The sequence below is a fragment of the Tachyglossus aculeatus genome, chromosome 19 (genome assembly GCF_015852505.1).
Source record: "Tachyglossus aculeatus isolate mTacAcu1 chromosome 19, mTacAcu1.pri, whole genome shotgun sequence".
Taxonomy (NCBI): domain Eukaryota; kingdom Metazoa; phylum Chordata; class Mammalia; order Monotremata; family Tachyglossidae; genus Tachyglossus; species Tachyglossus aculeatus.
This window is the reverse complement of record NC_052084.1, coordinates 6,996,596-7,014,770: the sequence shown is the minus strand read 5'-3', so window position 1 is coordinate 7,014,770 and position 18,175 is coordinate 6,996,596. Positions and strand designations below refer to the sequence as shown.

Here is an 18,175-nt window from a genome sequence, read left to right as displayed (position 1 = left end):
AGGAGGAAATGGGTGGCCTATGACAAGTCAGCCTACCCATTGGTGGGATTTATTGAGCTGTTACCAGGCACAGAGCCCTGTACTCAGAGCTTGACAGAGTACCCTGGCCCTGCACGGACTGGCCCAGGAGAAGAGTGTGGGCTACTTGGGAAATAGAAGAGGTAAAGAGGACTGTAAAGATTCCATAGGTGGGAGGAAATGGGTGGCCTATGACGGGTCAGCCTACCCCATCAGTGGGATTTATTGATCTGTTACTAGGCGCAGAGCCCTGTGCTCAGAGCTTGACAGAGTACCCTGGCCCTTCATGGACTGGCCCAGGAGAGGAGTGTGGGCTACTTGGGAAATAGAAGAGGTAAAGAGGACTGTAATGATTCCATAGGTGGGAGGAAATGGGTGGCCTATGATGGGTCAGCCAACCCATCAGTGGGATTTATTGATCTGTTACTAGGCGCAGAGCCCTGTGCTCAGCACTTGACAGAGTACCCTGGCCCTGCACGGACTGGCCCAGGAGAGGAGTGTGGGCTACTTGGGAAATAGAAGAGGTAAAGAGGACTGTAAAGATTCCGTAGGTGGGAGGAAATGGGTGGCCTATGACGGGTCAGCCTACCCGTCGGTGGGATTTATTGATCTGTTACTAGGCGCAGAGCCCTGTGCTCAGCGCTTGACAGAGTAAAGAGGACTGTAAAGATTCCATAGGTGGGAGGAAATGGGTGGTCTATGACGGTTCAGCCTACCCATCGGTGGGAATTATTGATCTCTTACTAGGCGCAGAGCCCTGTGCTCAGCGCTTGACAGAGTACACTGGCCCTGCACGGACTGGCCCAGGAGAGGAGTGTGGGATACTTTGGAAATAGAAGAGGTAAAGAGGACTGTAAAGATTCCATAGGTGGGAGGAAATGGGTGGCCTATGACGGGTCAGCCTACCCATCGGTGGGATTTATTGATCTGTTACTAGGCGCAGAGCCCTGTGCTCAGCACTTGACAGAGTACCCTGCAGCATAATTGGCAGGCACCTTCCCTGCCCTCAGTGAGCTTACAGTCTAGAGGTGGAGATGGACAGTAATATGAACAGATAATTGATAACATATAATTTGAAGATACTTACATAAGTGCCGTGAGGGTGGGGAGAAAAGCAGATGTCCAAAGGTCACAGATCCAAGTGCAGAGATGATGCAGAAGCAGAGAGTGAGCCAGGGAAACGAAGGCCTCTTGGAGGAGATAATAGTAATAATAATGGTATTTGTTAAGCGCCTACTATGTGTCAAGCACTGTTCTAAGCGGTAATCAGGTTGTCCCACGTAGGGCTCACAGTCTTAATCCCCATTTTGCAGATGAGGTAACTGAGGCCCAGAGAAGTTAAGTGACGTGGCCAAAGTCACACAGCTGACAAGTGGCAGAGCCGGAATTAGAACCTCTGACTCCAAAGCCCATGCTCTTTCCACTGAGCCACGCTCGCGACAGTTGTCACAAGAGACAGAGAAGAGAAGCAGCGTGGCTCAGTGGAAAGAGCACAGCCTTTGGAGTCAGAGGTCAGGGGTTCGAATCCTGGCTCCTCCAACTGTCAGCTGTGTGACTTTGGGCAAGTCACTTAACATCTCTAAGCCTCAGTTACCTCATCTGTAAAATGGGGATTAATACTGTGAGCCCCACGTGGGACAACATGATCCCCTTGTATCCCCCAGCGCTTAGAACAGTGCTTTGCACATATTAAGCACTTAACAAATGCCATCACTATTATTATTATTGTTCTAGTTTGACATTCCAGATGTATATGTCTATATATGTGTGGCAGATAGACCATATTTACAAATTTTGTGTTCCCCGACACCTAAAGGTACTTACATTAAACACTGAGCAAGTGGGCTTTTTCATGTACAAAATGCTGTGTGTATCAGCGTATCCTAACTGTGCTAGGAATATGGTTATAAAAGATGACGGTGTTAGGAATTTACAATCTCTACACAATATGTAACTTTGGAAATATGGAAATATGTGAATATGGAATTTACAATCTCTACACAGATAGCTACCCACAGATTTAGGTTTGACCTTAATTCAGTAAATTAGTTGATAGGTATAAAGACACACAGTTCATAGTCCAGCATTTAGAACAGTGCTCCAGTGCTTAGAGCAGTGCTTTGCACATAGTAAGTGCTTAACAAATGCTATCATTATTATTATTATTATTATAGTTTGGGATTTTGGTACAATATATATCATATATGTGTGTTTGTGTGTGTATATATATGTATATATATACATATATATAATAACATATTATATATGTATATGTTATATACATATATGTATATGTTATATACATATATATATATGTATCAGGCATTTGTTAGATTTTATACCAGATAGTCTGACTTTCAGATGGTCTATCCCCTGAATAGTTCCGATATTATTAATCGTATATATGGACAAAATACTTTTATTATATATATATATATATATATATATATTATTTTATTTTATTTTTTTTTTTTAATTTTCAGTCCCTCACCTCCCTCTGCTGTAACTCCTGCCCCTGATTTCTGTAGCTTGGATATGGTGCTAGAATTCATTTGGAACTGGGACAGAAACATGAAGGCTCTGGAGCAAATGAGGGGCTCAGGAGCCCCCCCACCCCACCTTCCAGGTAAGTGTTCGAGGGTTGTACAAAATCAGCAAACTGCTACAAAACAGCCTGAGTGGCATCATGAGTGACCTCATACACGTCTCTTTGCTTGGTATTTAATGAGGGCCATCAGTAGCCACCTGACTTGTACTTGGGTTTTTGAAGGACATTTGGATTGAGATTTGCCCAGAATAAATGAGGGAGCCTTACTTAGCCAGTTCATTTCTGAAAACAAATTAGGGCTGTAGCATTTTCCATCTAATACCTTGTTTATAACTCTGCGATCTTTGGGGCACAAGAGGAGGTCTTTGGTTATGTTGATGACCAGAAGTATTTCTGTAAGAAATTTGTGTGGCATTTGAGGTTTACAGAGGTGTTTATGAAGCGACTCAAGGGACTAGGAGAAATGAAGAGGAAGAAGCACTGGAGCAGGACTTTTCGGTGACTTATATTTGTACCTCATCTCCGGAATATGCTTTCAAGGTGGCGACTGTAATTGCCAGGTGACTCACTTAGGCTGTTTTGATTCGATGGAGACAGACCTAGCATCTGCATAAGGGTCAGAGTGCACCATCACTCTATCCAGCAGAGCCTGAATTACTAGGTAGTAAACACCTTCAAAGATCCTTGTTAGCTCCCTGCCTTTTGTCAACCTTAGTATGGTTACTGTTTTTGTTGTTAACATTTATACTGGACTTTATGTGATAGCCCCGCAGACCCAGCTGAGGATGGGTTCCCGATCAACGTCTATAATCTCATAAAGGGCCCAACTCTAAGATATCTGGAAGTAGGGTTCACACTTCCTTAGCAAAAGTAAAAAGATGAAAGAGGAAAGGGATTGGGTTTAAGAGACACGCGCAAGCTCAATGTTTAAAATCCCAATGCCCCAAATAAACCGTGTGCATTTCCCAGCCTCTGTAGCTCCCTCCTCACTTCAGGCTACTCTTTATCAGTATTCTTAGTTTATCAAGTGCAAGCACACGTGTAACCTCCCCAAACTAAAACTACCAGAAGTGAATAAATAATTTATCCTCCAAACCCAGAATGTGTGGAGTCTCTGCAAAGCCAAAACTTTGAGTCCTTAGAACAGCCTGGAAGTACAACAAATGGAGTCAAAAGGCCAAAAGAATACAGCAGTGTAAAACAGTAAAACCAAAAGCGTACCAGACTTAAAACGAATGAGAAAACGAGGGCACGATGGAAAATTTAAGTACCCAATTTAAAAGAGGCGAGGATTACTCACTGTTCACTTAAAGTGACTAGATCCCTTTGGGCCCAAGGCAGAGGAGGGATGTGGCTGAAAAAGGGGAGGATACAGGAAAAATGGAGAGAAAGAGAGAGAGAACAGGACAAAGAAAGGATAAAGGGGAAAGAAGAGGAGATGGGAGGGAAGAGGAGAGAAAGAGAAAGAAGAAAGGGTAAGCTCACTGTGGACAGGGAATGTGTCTGTATACTGCTGTATTGTACCCTTCCAAGAACTTAGTATAGTGCTCTGCACACAGTAAGTGCTAAATAAATACAACTGACCTAGCTCTCTGGATACTGGACCCTACACCACCCTTCTGCTGTTTCACCCCAGTGTGGCCAATATGTCTCCATCATAACTGGCCCTTTCTCAATTAGTGGTATTTATTGAGCACTCTGTGCAAAGCACTGTACTAATTGCTTGGGAGAGTACCGTATAGTTGGTAGACCCAAGCCCTCCTCTCAATGGAGCTAACCTTTGGGCTTTTTCCTAGGGGACTCCTTCCTGCTGCAAATCTGCTAATCCACATGGCTCACCTCCTTCAAAGTCCATCTAAGATACTATATCTTCTCTCCAAAAGGTTCTCTGATTAATCCCCACTTTCCTGGTCATTCCATCGGTCATTTATAGTACTCATGTCTAGCTATCTAGACTGTAAGCTCGTGGTGGGCAGATAATGTGTCTGTTTGTAGCTATGTTGTACTCCCCCAAGTGCTTAGTACAGTGCTTTGTACACAGTCAGCGCACAGTAAATACGATTGAATGGATGAGTGACTGAATCCATCTATCTAGCTACCTGCCTATCTATCCACCTATCTAACTGCGTTTATTTGCTCTTTTCTTTGGTATGGATCTGCTTACTCTCTACATGCAAACTGCCCTTTTAAGGGGGTACAAATTATGATGAATGGCTCATTCAGCCTTTCTAAATATACACTCTGCTTCAGCTGTAAAACACTAGCCTCTTTTAGAGCATTAGCTCCAGTTGTGGGATGGGGTGGAGGGCAATAATAATGATAATAATAATAATATTTGCTAAGTGCTTACTGCATGTCAAGCACTGATCTAAGCACTGGGTAGATGCAAGATAATCAGGTAGGGCAGAGTCCCTGTCCCGTGTGTGGCTCACAGTCTAAGGGGAAAGGAGAACAGGTATTGAATCCCTGTTTTTAGAGTTGAGGAAACTGAGACTCAGAGAAGTAAAGTGACTTGCCCCAGGACATACGGCAGGCAAGCAACAGAGCCTGGATTAGAATCCAGAGCCTCTGACTCCTAGGCCCACAATCTTTCCCCTAATCCACACTGCTTCAATGCATAAAGGCTCTGGGGAAATTGGAGCAATTTTAAAAGCCACAATGGGGGAAAGGGGAGGAAGTTCAAAGAGGTCAGAAGGGCAGATTAGGGGAAGTCGAGGGTCCCCTGATCACCGGGGGCGATCACTGAGAAGGTTAATTTGTCCATTTTATTTCCAGTGAAGTAGAAGTTGAATACCCTCCCTATCATGGAACCGCTCAGATTTAATATAAATCAGTGTAGCTAATATTCTTCATTTATCATGGATTGAGTGGTTTATTCAGAATAATTATGGTAAAACAAAAAGGGTGCTTGACCTTGGTTCCGGCCTTGGTTCCCCCATTTGTAACAATCTCCTGTGAGAAAATTGGTTTCAACATTTTTTTCTTAAGATGCAGTTTTCAGGAACCATTTGTGTCAGAAGTTGAAGGACTGCCTGTATTAGATATGCAACTTTGTATCCACTTGTGTCTTCCCCATTAAATTGTAAGCTTCTTGAGGGGGGCAGTGTTTTTTTTTTTGCATCTCTTGTGGGTTCCCAAGCTCCTATTGCAGTACTAGCCTAGCACTCAGTAAGTGCCATTACTGCTGCTGCTGAAATAACCTAGAAGGTTGCGCTCCGCTATGGCCATGGGATTGGAAGTCCTGTCAGCCACCAGTGCAGCCACTGGAGCACCTACTATCTGAACTGGGCAATAATGGTTGTGGCAACGGGGATATTCTTGGCCGCCTGGCTGTGCAAGTAGTAGAATCTCCCAAACAGCCCCAAAAGTCGTTTCACCCTTGGGGGTGGCTGCGCGTGCCATTGCCAAAGAGAAAGAGGAGAAGGGGGAAAGCAGAGTGGGCAGTCTTCTCTTCTCCCTTCTGTTTCTCCTCTTCCTCCCTCTCTTCTTCCTCCTCTGTCTCCCTGCTACTGCAGTAGTAGGTAAGGAGTTCACTCATCATCCTGGTTAAACGCAGGGCACTATAGGGTGTCAATTTAGGTCTTTCGGGTGGCAGGACAAAGTTCCTGGCAGTGTGACTGCTCTGCCCGAGACTGGAGATGGGGAGAGTTGGGAGGATGCTGATGCAGTAGTCAAGCTGGGATATAATAACAATGATGGTTTTTGTTAAGCACTTACTATGTGCCAAGCACTGTTCTAAGCGCTGGGACAGATACAAGGTAATCAGGTTGTCCCACGTGGGCTCACAGTCTTAATCCCCATTTTACAGATGAGGGATTAAGAAGAGAGAAGTTAAGTAACTTTCCCAAGGTTACACAGCAGACAAGTGATGGAGTCAGAATTAGAACCCCTGACCTTGATAAGTGCCTGGGCCAGCCTGGTGACTGTTTGGGTGGAGAGGAAGGGGAAGTTTCTGGAAATGTTTTGGAGGATTTGGGGACTGGCTGAATATGGGAATTGAAAGAGAGGAAAGAGAGGGAAGATACTGACAAGTTCAAGGACTTTGATAAAATTGGTACCAATCCAATTCCATCTCCATCATGTCGGGTAAATAGGAGTCACTGCATTATTAATTAGACCGGTTGTCTGAACCCCCCTGCAGAACTCTATTTCTCCTTTAGTAATCTCTGGGACTGATTCCCATGTCTTTATCTCAGGCAGAGAGGGGTTTCAGGATTTCAGGTTTTTCCAAGTGGCAATATGTCTCTCTGTTTCTCATCTTTGCTCCTCTGTTTCTGGCTCTTGGAGGGGATTTGGATGTTTCAAATCTCCTGAGTTTTGCCCCAGTTTGGGTTCTCAACCACTTTCTTGTGTCCTTTGGGAGAGGCACCCATGAATTTGACAAGGTTCTACTTACTACAGGCTGATTTTTCAGATCACCTACCAATGGGTACGCTCCTTTCTTTAGGAGAGATCTGACCGTATCATTCCGGCCTAGTCTTTTAACTACCACTCCATGCACATCTTTCATGGCTCATTCACATTGAGAGTCTTTTCCAAACATTCCGTTCATGTCATGGACATTCAGCACTCATTTAGGAGTGAGTGAGCTACAGGATGATCTAAAGCCAAAACAAAACCTGAGTCACGGGAAGGAGGGCTGGACTGGTTCCAAAATCATTACTGGAAAATCTCCTTATGAATGCTCAGGAGCAAGAACAGAGGAGAGGAGAGCAGGAAAAGGGTAGGAAGAGAGAAATCCCTTTCCGTACTCCCACTATTCTCTTAATGGCTCCAAGCATTCTCCTTGCTGAAACCAAGGTCTGAGCAAGTAAGGAGATGCTGAGTGTCTGGGAATAGAGTGGTCCAAAAGGGCAGTGATTAACATTGTCACCAGCCCACTGGAATTTTCTTGGTAGCCATCCTAGTGGCTAGTCTAGCCCTGATGGGCAGGAAACAACAAAGAATTTCCATTTTCCCAAGGCAAGCATAAACAAAGATGGGAAAAGCTTATTTTTTGATAAATAACAGTCCAAGGTGCTTCAACTCATATGATTTCAAACAAAATCTGGACTCTTTCTCAAAAGTGAACCAGTTAATACTATTAGAGTCCCACCAGCGCTTAGAACAGTGCTTTGCACATAGTAAGTGCTTAACAAATGCCATCATTATTATTTAGTGTTCAGTATAAACTTTTTTGGAGCCCTGTTCCGGGAAAAAAATAAGGCCCTTTTGGGACAAAATCTAAAAAGAAAGCTGAAGCTCTTTTATCTTTTCATGTTCTGAAAATACACTGATGTCTTCTACAACATATGCTTCCTCTATGTGTTTCCTATAGAACACTGCTAGGGAATTAGGGAATGTTCTTCCCACAGCGGGCATCTGACAGGATAGAATGTAGTTGCAGTGTCTGAAGAACTAGTTGTACAAATATAGCAAAAGTTTCCTTAATGCAGGGTTCGTCAGGAACATAACCCCCACATTACAGGAGAACAGATTGTATATAGTTAGGATAAAAATAATAATAATAATAATGATAACTGTGTTATTTGTTAAACATCTGTTAGGTGCCAAGCACTGCACTAAGCACAAGGGTAGATTCAAGATAAGCAGATAGGGCACAGTTCCTGCCCCATGTGGGGCTCACAGTCTAAGGGGGAGGAAGAACAGGTGCTGAATCCCGATTTTACAGATAACGAAACCGAGGCACAGAGAAGTTAAGTGACTTGCCCAAGATCACACAGCAGGCAAGCGGAAGAGCTGAGATTAAAGCTCAAGTCCTCTGACTCTCAGTCCCATGATCTTCTATTAGGCCATGCTGCTTCTCCATGTTGCTGTGTCTTCCAAAAAAAATTAAAAACAAAATCCTCCATAAAATATTTTTCCAAAATAATTCTTTCAGGATGTGAAGTTAATTAAAATTAAAAAATTATAAAATGAGACATAAAACTTGGGGAACTCAAGACATTCATCACCTTGTGCAGTCGCTCTGCTGGGGTCTCCTTCAGTCCGATCTTGAACAGAAGTAGCACCATGTCTTAGTACTCCTATTGCAGATTCAGCGGAGTCCAAGAACGGAATAGATTGGGCCCGACGGGTTCTTGAGATTCCCACTGTTGGAAGTCCGAATTAGTCAACTAAACAGTGTTCAGTGTTATTTCCATCCGAGAATGGTTAGCAGTTGCAAGCGGGGAAGGGCCTGATGTTGCCTACGCTGTTCTTGTAGAGGTGGAAACCCAATCCTTCACAGAGCCGACAGGCCTGCTAGCACGCTTAGGGTGTCTGGATTGTTTGGACCTGAGGTCCCCTGGGAATGCTCTCAGGTGGAGGGTGAGGGAGGAGAGGTTGGGCACAGTTCTATGGGCTGGCAGTGTGCAAGTTCGAGTCCTTGCTTTGCCACTGGCCTGCTGTGTGACCTTGGGCAAGTCCCTTAGCCTTTCTGTTCCTGTCTCCTCAGGTGAAAAATGGGGCTGGTGATATCTGTCTTTCCCTATCTCAGAGGAATATTGTGAGGACCAAAATGAATAGTAACGTGATCACTATATAGAAAATCACTACATAAAAAATCAAGATTATTATGGACTTCAGGTGGTTCTGAACTCCAAAACTTAACTTGGCCCCTAGGAACAGCCCCCTAAGATTCTTGGGCCTACTTTTTCTGAGGCTGTCTGGAGCCCTGGGGTCTACTGCCAATAAAATAATAATTATGGCGTGTATAGGGTGCTTACTCAGTGCCAAGCGCTGTGCTAAGCACGAAGGTAGGTACAAGATAATTAGATGTGGGGCTCCCAGGCCGAGACAGGGAGAAAGTCTCTCACTCTCATTTTATTGATGCTCAGGAAAATTCGGGTAGGCTAAGTGACTTGCCCATGGTTACCCAGCAGATCGGGGTAAAGCTGGAAGTAGCACCTACTACTCCCAGGCCCTTGTTCTTTCTACTCAGTAATGCTCTGGACACCCCAGAGAAAGCATCATGGCCTAGTGGAAAGAGTGTGGGGCATGGAAGTCAGAAGACCTGGGTTCTAATCCTGACTCTGCTGCTAACCTGCTGTGTGTCTTGGGGCAAGTCACTTAGCGTCTCTGGGCCTCAGTGTCTTCATCTGTAAAATCTGGATTCGCTATCTGTTCTCTCTCCCCGTCCCACCTGACTATCTTGCATCTACCCCAGTGCTTGTCACATAGTAAATACTTAACAAATATCATTATCATCATCATCATCCAAAGGGAGCCCCAGATTGGGTCAGTACTGACCAAAGATCAAGGGTTTGGTAAGAAGTGGTATAGCTGTAGATTTATAGAGAGGGAATCTGTGAGATGATGGATTATTGGCTTGCTGGTTTTGTCTCCCAGGAAGTCAGAAGGACCTGTGTTCTAATCCCAGCTCTGCCACTGGTCTGCTGTGGGACCTTGGGCAAGTCACTTCACTTCTCCGTGCTTCAGTTACCTCACCTTTAAAATGGGGACTAAGGCTGTGAGCCCCATGTGGGACATGGACTGTGTCCAGCCTGATTAGCTTAGATCTACCCCATTGCTTTGAACAGTGCCTGACACATAGTAATTGCTTAACAAATACTATCTCTCTAGACTGTAAGCTCGTTGGAGGAACGAATGTGTCTATCAATTCTGATATTTTGTAGTCTCCCAAATGCTTAGTACAGGGCTCTACACACAGTAAGTGCTCAATAATTATGATTTTGATTGACTCATAACTCAAAATTGTTGGCCTTTGCTCAGAAAATCTTGTGCCTGCTGGAATACCTTGCATCTGTATAATAATAATAATAATTGTGGTATTTGTTAAGGACTTAGTGTGTGCCAGGCACTGTACTAAGCGCTAGGGTGGATACAAGCAAATTGGGTTTTACACAGTCCCTGTCCCACATGGGGCTCACATTCTCAATTCCTATTTTACAGGTGAGGTAACCGAGGCACAGAGAAGTGAAATGGCTTTCCCAAGGTCACACAGCAGACAAGTGGCGGAGCTGGGTTTAGGACCCACAACCTTCTGACTCCCTTCTGACTCTCTTATAGGCCTGTGCTCTACCCATTATGCCATGCTGTACAGAGCAGGGATAGGTGATTAACTCTGGCCAACAGTCCGTGGAGGAAAAGGAAGTAGTTTCACATACAGCAGGTACTAACTAGCTGAAGCCTACCCTGGATGCTGTCAACAATCCCTTCCTGTGCCATTCCCTTGGACCACTGGCCATGCTGGGGCCGGTGGTGAGTGGGGATAACTGACTACATGTGCGATGTGAAGCTGCTGTGGGGCAGAACACCCACTTACACTTCTTAAACACACTCCCTACCCCCACTGTCTCTCCCTACCACTCCCGGCCATAGCAACCAGAGCTGCCAGAGAAGCTTGTGTGCGAGCCTCGTAAGGTTTGGAAAATTCTGTGAGTGACCTGCCGACCTAAATAATTGCCCACTCCGGACATAGAGGAGGTCAGCTACCAGGGAGCCTATTTCCCAGTTCTCTGATCATGTAAAAGATCAAAACTATCCCAGTCGACTCTGTTTGACTGGTAATATGAACTCCATTTCAGTAAAGGGTTTGTGGGGAGAAGGAGCCTCCTTGAAGCTAGACTGAAATGAAATGTATTTCTTTTTGTTTTATCCCTTGGTTGTTCATTCATTCATTCAATCGTATTTATTGAGCGCTTACTGTGTTCAGAGCACTGTACTAAGCGCTTGGGAAGTACAAGTTGGCAACATATAGAGACGGCCCCTACCCAAAAGCGGGCTCACAGTCTCTACAGTACCCTGCGCAATGCTCCAGCCAGCCGACCATGCCGTCACGGAGGCGGCTTGGAGAGAGGCAGGGCTCTGGCGAACACTGTCCTGTTGAATCATGTTCTTTCAGGAAGCCTCTTATCTTGCCCTCTCTGGACTTTCCTCCCATTTCTCTTACTGAACCTCTTTATAACTCCCCCCCCACCACCGTTTTTTTTGGTTTTACTTCCTTCTTCACTTTTTCACTTCATTTACTGAATCGCTCAGTCTGCCACTGTTATTCTCTCTCTCTCTTATCAGCCTCAAATAATTTTTATCTCTGACTCCTCTCCACCCTCTCTCCCTGCTCCACTATCTGTGTCCCTCATGTTCTTGATTCAGGTCCATTTCCCTCCTTCTTTTCTGGCTATCTTTCTGTTGGTTAAATTCAGCAAGAGGATGAATGGTAAAATGACATCCCTATTTATTAACTTTTAAGAGGAGATGCATAATTAATAGCCTGGGGAGTCCCTGTGTAGACACTAGATTCTATGCCCTTCTGGGTATCCTTCCTGATTCTCAGTTCCAATCTGCTATTTAACTTGTCTAGAGAGTTATGCATTCCTATGGCACTCCAGCAACAAGGAAGAATAACGTATGGTAAAATATTGAGTAAATAATTCAAGTTAACAGTCAGTGATGAACAAATCCAAGAAAACTATGCAAAAAATTTGTGCAACCTAATTCGACTGGCAGTGACCTGACATTTTATAGAAATGTCTAAATTCAGTACTGGAGAACTATTAAATTTAGATGAATGCATTGAAATGGCCTATTTGATTTGGATTTTTGACAAATAATGCTGTTTGATTTTAATTTTTAAACTAATAATTCCAAGTCCACATTCGAAGAAGTCAGTCCTCGATTTACTCTCTTGAAAAAACACCGTGCAAATAGAATTCATATCAAAAGATACCAAGCGTCTTTGGGTTTAAGTTCTAGGCTCACAGGGAAAACATCAATGACATTTATGTACTGAAGAGGAACTTGATCTCATTCGCAGCCTACCCTGTTCCCTTAAAGTTGTGGGGTTTTTTTAAATGGTATTTGTTTAGTGCTATGAGCCAGGCATTCTACTAATTGCTGGTGTAGATACAAACTAATCACTTTGGATACAGTCCCTGCCCCACATAGGGCTCACAATCCTAATCTCCATTTTACAGATGAGGTAACTGAGGTACAGAAAAGTAAAGTGACTTGCCCAAGGTCATACGGCAGACCATGTGGTGGAGCAGGGATTAGAACTCAGGTCTTTCCACTGCTTCTCATGTTGATGCTTTATCTTATTTTACAGTCTTTTGGCTGCTCAGCTCCTGCTCCAAGAGGGAGAGGGGACTGCAGATGGTGACAAATGTCATAGTGACAACTAGAATGTGGCTCCCTGTTTCTTCCAAGTTTACCAATTGAAAAGATAGGTCTTGCACCTTGATTTTTGGTAATGCAAAATCCCTGAAGGTCAATAAATGAAGCTCTAATGTATCAGGTGTGAAAAGGTTTTAAAGAGTTTGGGCCTTGATGGGGAGATTGGTAGATAACTACCCCATTTTTCAACTAAAATTAGGACTGCTCCATCATGCCTTTATGGAACCAGAGTTTGTGGCACTGTTCTCATCCTTAATATGCTTGTTATTCCAACCTTCTCTTAACTGCCAACTCAGTGGTGGCCACAGGGCCGTTATCCCTATGGATTTCCAGTTGTGGGGGCAAAGCTATTGTTTTCATCCCCATGGCTTTTGGGGCTGGATTCCCAACCTCGCTCACCCTAGACCTCAGACAAGATTGGAGAACAAGGCTGAAAAGTGCTAAGACTTCCCTATTGGGGCTATAAGGCCCAAACCCATCTTCTGCTGTGCTTCCTGAGCTACAGTTTGTAGACAGAGCCAAGCTTGTTGCTGAGATACTGTGGAGCATTTTCAGGAAAGCTCAGTGGCCTCTCTCTGGATTGGTATTTTGGAAGAGAGGTTGAAGGAGATAAAAAGGGTGGTTTCCCCAGTGCCAGAAGTCCCTAAAAGCTTTTTAACATTTATTTTTGTCCACCACTTTCATTACTGTGGAAGACTTTTAGCATGCATTGGGCTATAATAGTCTGGGATCCTAGGATGAGAGCAAGAGACAGACTCTACTTACCCCAGACTCAATACTTTATTACTCAAACTCCATTAGCAAGCTCCAACCAAGCCTGTTGGCACAGAAAACAACAGCTATAGATAGCTAACAAAGATACAGCCAGATATCTTAAGTTCAGTATATTTGTTCATCATCTCAGGTAGGTTACCGAAACACACAGTTTATGTAGGTAACAGAAGCTATGCTAGGAGCCTGTTGCTCTCTTAGAAAGTTCAACCAGCACAACTCTTTTTTTAATGGCATTTGTTAAGTGCTTACTTTGTGCTAGGCACTGTACCAAGTGCTGGAGTAGATACAAGATAATCAGGATGGACACAGTCCATGTCCCACATGGGGCTCACAGCTTTAATCCCCATTTTACAGATGAGGTAACTGAGGCACAGAGAAGTGAAGTGACTTGCCCAGGGTCACAGAGCAGACAAGTGACAGAGCCAGGATTAGAACCAAGGTGCTTCTGACACCCAAGCCCGTACTCTTTCCACTAGACCACACTGCTTCTTAGAGTGCCTATTTAGAGTGTCTACTGTGGTGGACCATATGCCAACGAATTTTAAAAATAATTATTAAAGGCCCCATTATTTTTTCTTGGCATGCCTGCCCACTCTGGCTTCGTCAGGCTGGTGTTAGCTGTTTAGTGGCCCCAGTATTTGTGACTTCAGGGTACTCAATCAATCAACCAGTGGTATTTAATGAGCTCTTACCAAGTACAGAGCACTGTACTAAGCTCTTGGGAGAATATATTGCAACAAAATTAGCAGATACATTCCCTGCCCCTAACAAGCTTATAGTCTAGAGGATAGAGGGGAGAAGAGGTGATCTGGGGAGGGAGAGTGGTTTAAAGATGGTATAATTATTCCCTTCCTTTAGCTTCCCCCTCTGGGTCTGAGATTAGTTCTGGCTGTTCTGCAGTGCCCTACACACCACCCCAGTCAACAAACCATAGCACCAGGCAGGGGGACGGGGAAAGGTAAAGCTATCACCTCAATCCTCCAGATTGTAGTATTTCCCTCGCTCCTGAGGCAAGGAGTAGGGCCTGGAAAGTTCCATCAAATTGTTGTGAGCCCGCTGTTGGGTAGGGACCATCTCTATATGTTGCCAACTTGTACTTCTCAAGCGCTTAGTACAGTGCTCTGCACACAGTAAGTGCTCAATAAATACGATTGATTGAATGAATGAATGGTGGCCTCAGGAGCCAAAAGGACTTCGTGACATGACACTTACAATGTTAATAACTCTTCTCCACTGTACACTCAGGGTCATTAGTTTCTTCTTTTGCTTATTTACATACAAGTAAGGCCCAGAGGCACCCGGAACACTTAATATGATGCTCTGCATGCAGGAGGTGCTCAATAAATACCATTGTTTGACTGATAACTCAGATGTGTAGAAACAGGATAGAATCTTACCTGTCTTGGGATGGTTTGGGGCACATTGCTTCCTAGAAGGAAAAAAATCATCATCAGTCGTATTTATTGAGCGCTTACTGTGGTGCAGAGCACTGTGCTAAGCGCTTGGGAAGTACAAGTTGGCAACATATAGAGACAGTCCCTACCCAACAGTGGGCTCACAGTCTAAAAGATGATTTCTTAAGGGCGTTTTCAGCCTTAGTATTATGTGATACTATATTCCTTCTGATTTATAACCTAAACAACATCTCCCTTTAGCTCCTCCTGTCTTGGTACCAACTTTTATATTAAAGTTGGTAAATCATCAACTTATACAAATAATAGAAAGCCACAGATTAATGAGAGATAATAATAATAAGGATAACAACAATAATAAAGATAATAATGATAGTAATTGATGATGAGGCTCCAATTCTCCCATTACCCCGTATAGATTCATGATAAGGTCCATAGGGTTGTGTGGCACAAAGATGTTGAAACTATAATACAGTGGTAGTTCGTATGTGTCTGCAACATCTTAGCTCCCCCAACACCGCAGAGCTAAACTTGGGCACCCTCACAACACAGGGCAATCGAGCTTTGTATCCAACATAATAAATTGGAGTTTAGAGTGTGCTTTTCATCGGAGGATGATGAAATAATTTCATATTGATCTTCTTGTCAAATATGATTTCCCTCAGGTTTCAGTATAGTAAATGGTTTCTTGTAATTAGTATTTGCACTAGAGGTTCATCTGTATCGGTTTCTTCTGATATATCAATGTGCACAAGGTAGAAATGAAAATATATTGTTCTATAACTACACAGCATATTAACTTAAAATATTCCATTAAAATGTCATTAATATCATAGATTGGATGCACACATCAAAATTAACTTTATACATATTTTATATCTAACAGGTACTTTAATATTAGTGATAGAACTATAAAGCAGCCACTTAGGAAATGAAGTGAGTCGTATCCCTTTCCCTGAGGGTAAGAAGATTAAAGTTCTGTCAGACCATATGCAAGTAAAAATATATATATATATTTATGGATCCTGTCTCCAATTCCAGATCACGAAGACTATTTGAATAAGCACATGGTTCCTCGGAGTTACTGTAATCTTGCCAGGGAGGGACCCAGTCAGGACTGAATTTACCATAAAAGTGTCTTTAAAGTCAGTATCTCGGATTGTATCTGGAAATTAATCTAGTAACAAACTGCAAGCAATAATTCTTGCTTTCTTTTATAAGGCATAAGAATATGGTCACAGCATCATTCTTCCCCTGTCTCTGAAACATGATGACCAATGAATTTACCAATGAATCCTCCTCTAGGCTGTAAGCTCCTTGTGGACAGGGAACACGTCTAGCAACTCTGTTGTATTGTACTCTCTCAAGGGCTTAGTAAAGTGTTCTGCACACAGTAAGCTCGCAGTAAATACTATTAATTGCTTTACATTTTGTTTGTCAGTCTCAGCCACTATGGTGTAAGTCTCTTGAGGGAAGGGATGGGTCTTTTTACTTTTATCGTACTCTCTCCGGAACCCAATAAAGACAGTAGTCTGTAAACTTGTTGTGGGCAGGGAATTTGTCTGTTATATTGTATTCTCCCAAGCGCTTAGTACAGTGCTCTGCTTACAGTAAGCACTCGATAAATATGATTGCTTGATACAGTGCTAGGCATTATTGGTTCTCCATAAATAACATTAAAGTCCACCAGAGTGGTGATATTTCACTGGATGATGATCAATATGAAAGCATGGGGTGTAATCCTTGCAAGGTGTCTGGAACACTGAAATAATTGTAACATCAAGGACAGCAAGTTGGAGAGGTGGGAAAGGAAATATAAGGAGAGATGATGAGGTGCAGAGGATCGCAGGAGTTGGGAATTTTGAGAGGAGAATTTATTTTGCCCTAAATCCTGCCCCAGGATCACTTTTATTGTAATCATTATTGAGCTTGTCTCATATGCTCCTTTCGGGTGTTTATTGTTTCATCTCTCCTTATGGGTCTGTCACCAACCTTTCCCCCTTGTTAGAGTGTGAGCTCCTTGGAGCCAGGGACTGTCACTAAATCTCATTTAGGTATTTTTTCCCAACATTTAGTATAGTGCTTTGCTGACAACAGGTTCTCAATAAATACTACTGAATAAATGAGTGAATAAGGATTGCTCTTAGGTAGGCACTGATCCCTAGCAAGCTCACAGCTATGACGTAATTTCTCCTAAACTTGTCTTCAAATTCTCTGAATAGTTTTTTGTTAATAAATTCTTTTCCTAAACCTGCTTCATTTTTATAGTTTTTATGAAACCTGGATAGTGAATCAGAGTATCAGAGAGCTGAAAGGAGCCTCAAGATGTCACATGATAGAACCTTTCTCCAAGCGATCATTCTTCCAGACCGCATGATTGAAGCTTTTCTTTTCCTTAATTGAAATATCTAATAGCCAGTTCCAGTGTTTGATTCCCCCATTCAGTCCAAACATTCTTTGTTTCTGTCTAGCCGGACCCTGGCAGGAAGTTGGGGCCCATGTCCTCTTGTCATTTCCTCTGTGGAGGGGGCTGCCTTCAGACGATAAGTGAGGTGAGCCATGACCTCAGAGAGCTATGCAGTGGGTTATGATGTCATGATGTTATGGTGTGTGTGTGCGCGCACAATGTGACTTGACGGGGGCAGCGGAATCCCTGAAGCCCACTCTGCCTGTGGATATGGACACTATTCAGGATCCTGCTCATAAAATCTTTCATATATTTGAAGCAGCTATTAAGTCACTTTTTAGCCTTCTCTTTTCCAAGCTAAACAACCTCAACTCTTTTAACCTTTCCTCATAAGACCTTTTGTCAAACCCTGTAACCATTTTTGTGGCTTTGCCCTGGACCTTCTCCAGTTTCTCTGTACCCTATTTAACTGTATCCTTCTCTGGTCCTATTTGTCAACTAACTGCATTCTTAATCCCGTCTCCCTCTGCCTCCTGAAAAAGCTACTAGATGGCATGATCCCAGAGAAAGTCTTGGCCTCCATAGGTATGTGCTCAGCATTTTCAATCATTCTTTCCATGAACATTCTCTAGATAAGCTCTGGGAGCAGTGGTATAAATTCAAAATCAGGGCCACCAAGACAAACCAGAGGGGCGCTTCCTAATGCCAAGAGTCAGGGTTGCTGATGGCGCATAGCAGCTCTTTTTTTATGATATTTCTTAAGCACTTATTGTGTGCCAGGCAGTGTACTAAACGCCGGGGTAGGTACAAATAAATCAACTTGGACACAGTCCATATCCCACATGGGGCTCACAGTCTTAATTCCCATTTTACAGATGAGGTAACTGAAGCACAGAGAGG

General features: G+C 43.4%; 1 protein-coding gene across 1 annotated transcript in view; it reads left to right on the top strand.

Moving 5' to 3' along the window:
- Positions 1 to 18,175, top strand: part of CNIH3 (cornichon family AMPA receptor auxiliary protein 3) — a 124,527-nt gene that overhangs the window by 865 nt on the left and 105,487 nt on the right. Inside the window, exon 2 of the mRNA XM_038761299.1 lies at positions 2,502 to 2,644. The gene's annotated coding sequence lies outside the window, so the exon portion shown is untranslated. The remainder of the gene's footprint in view (positions 1 to 2,501; positions 2,645 to 18,175) is intronic.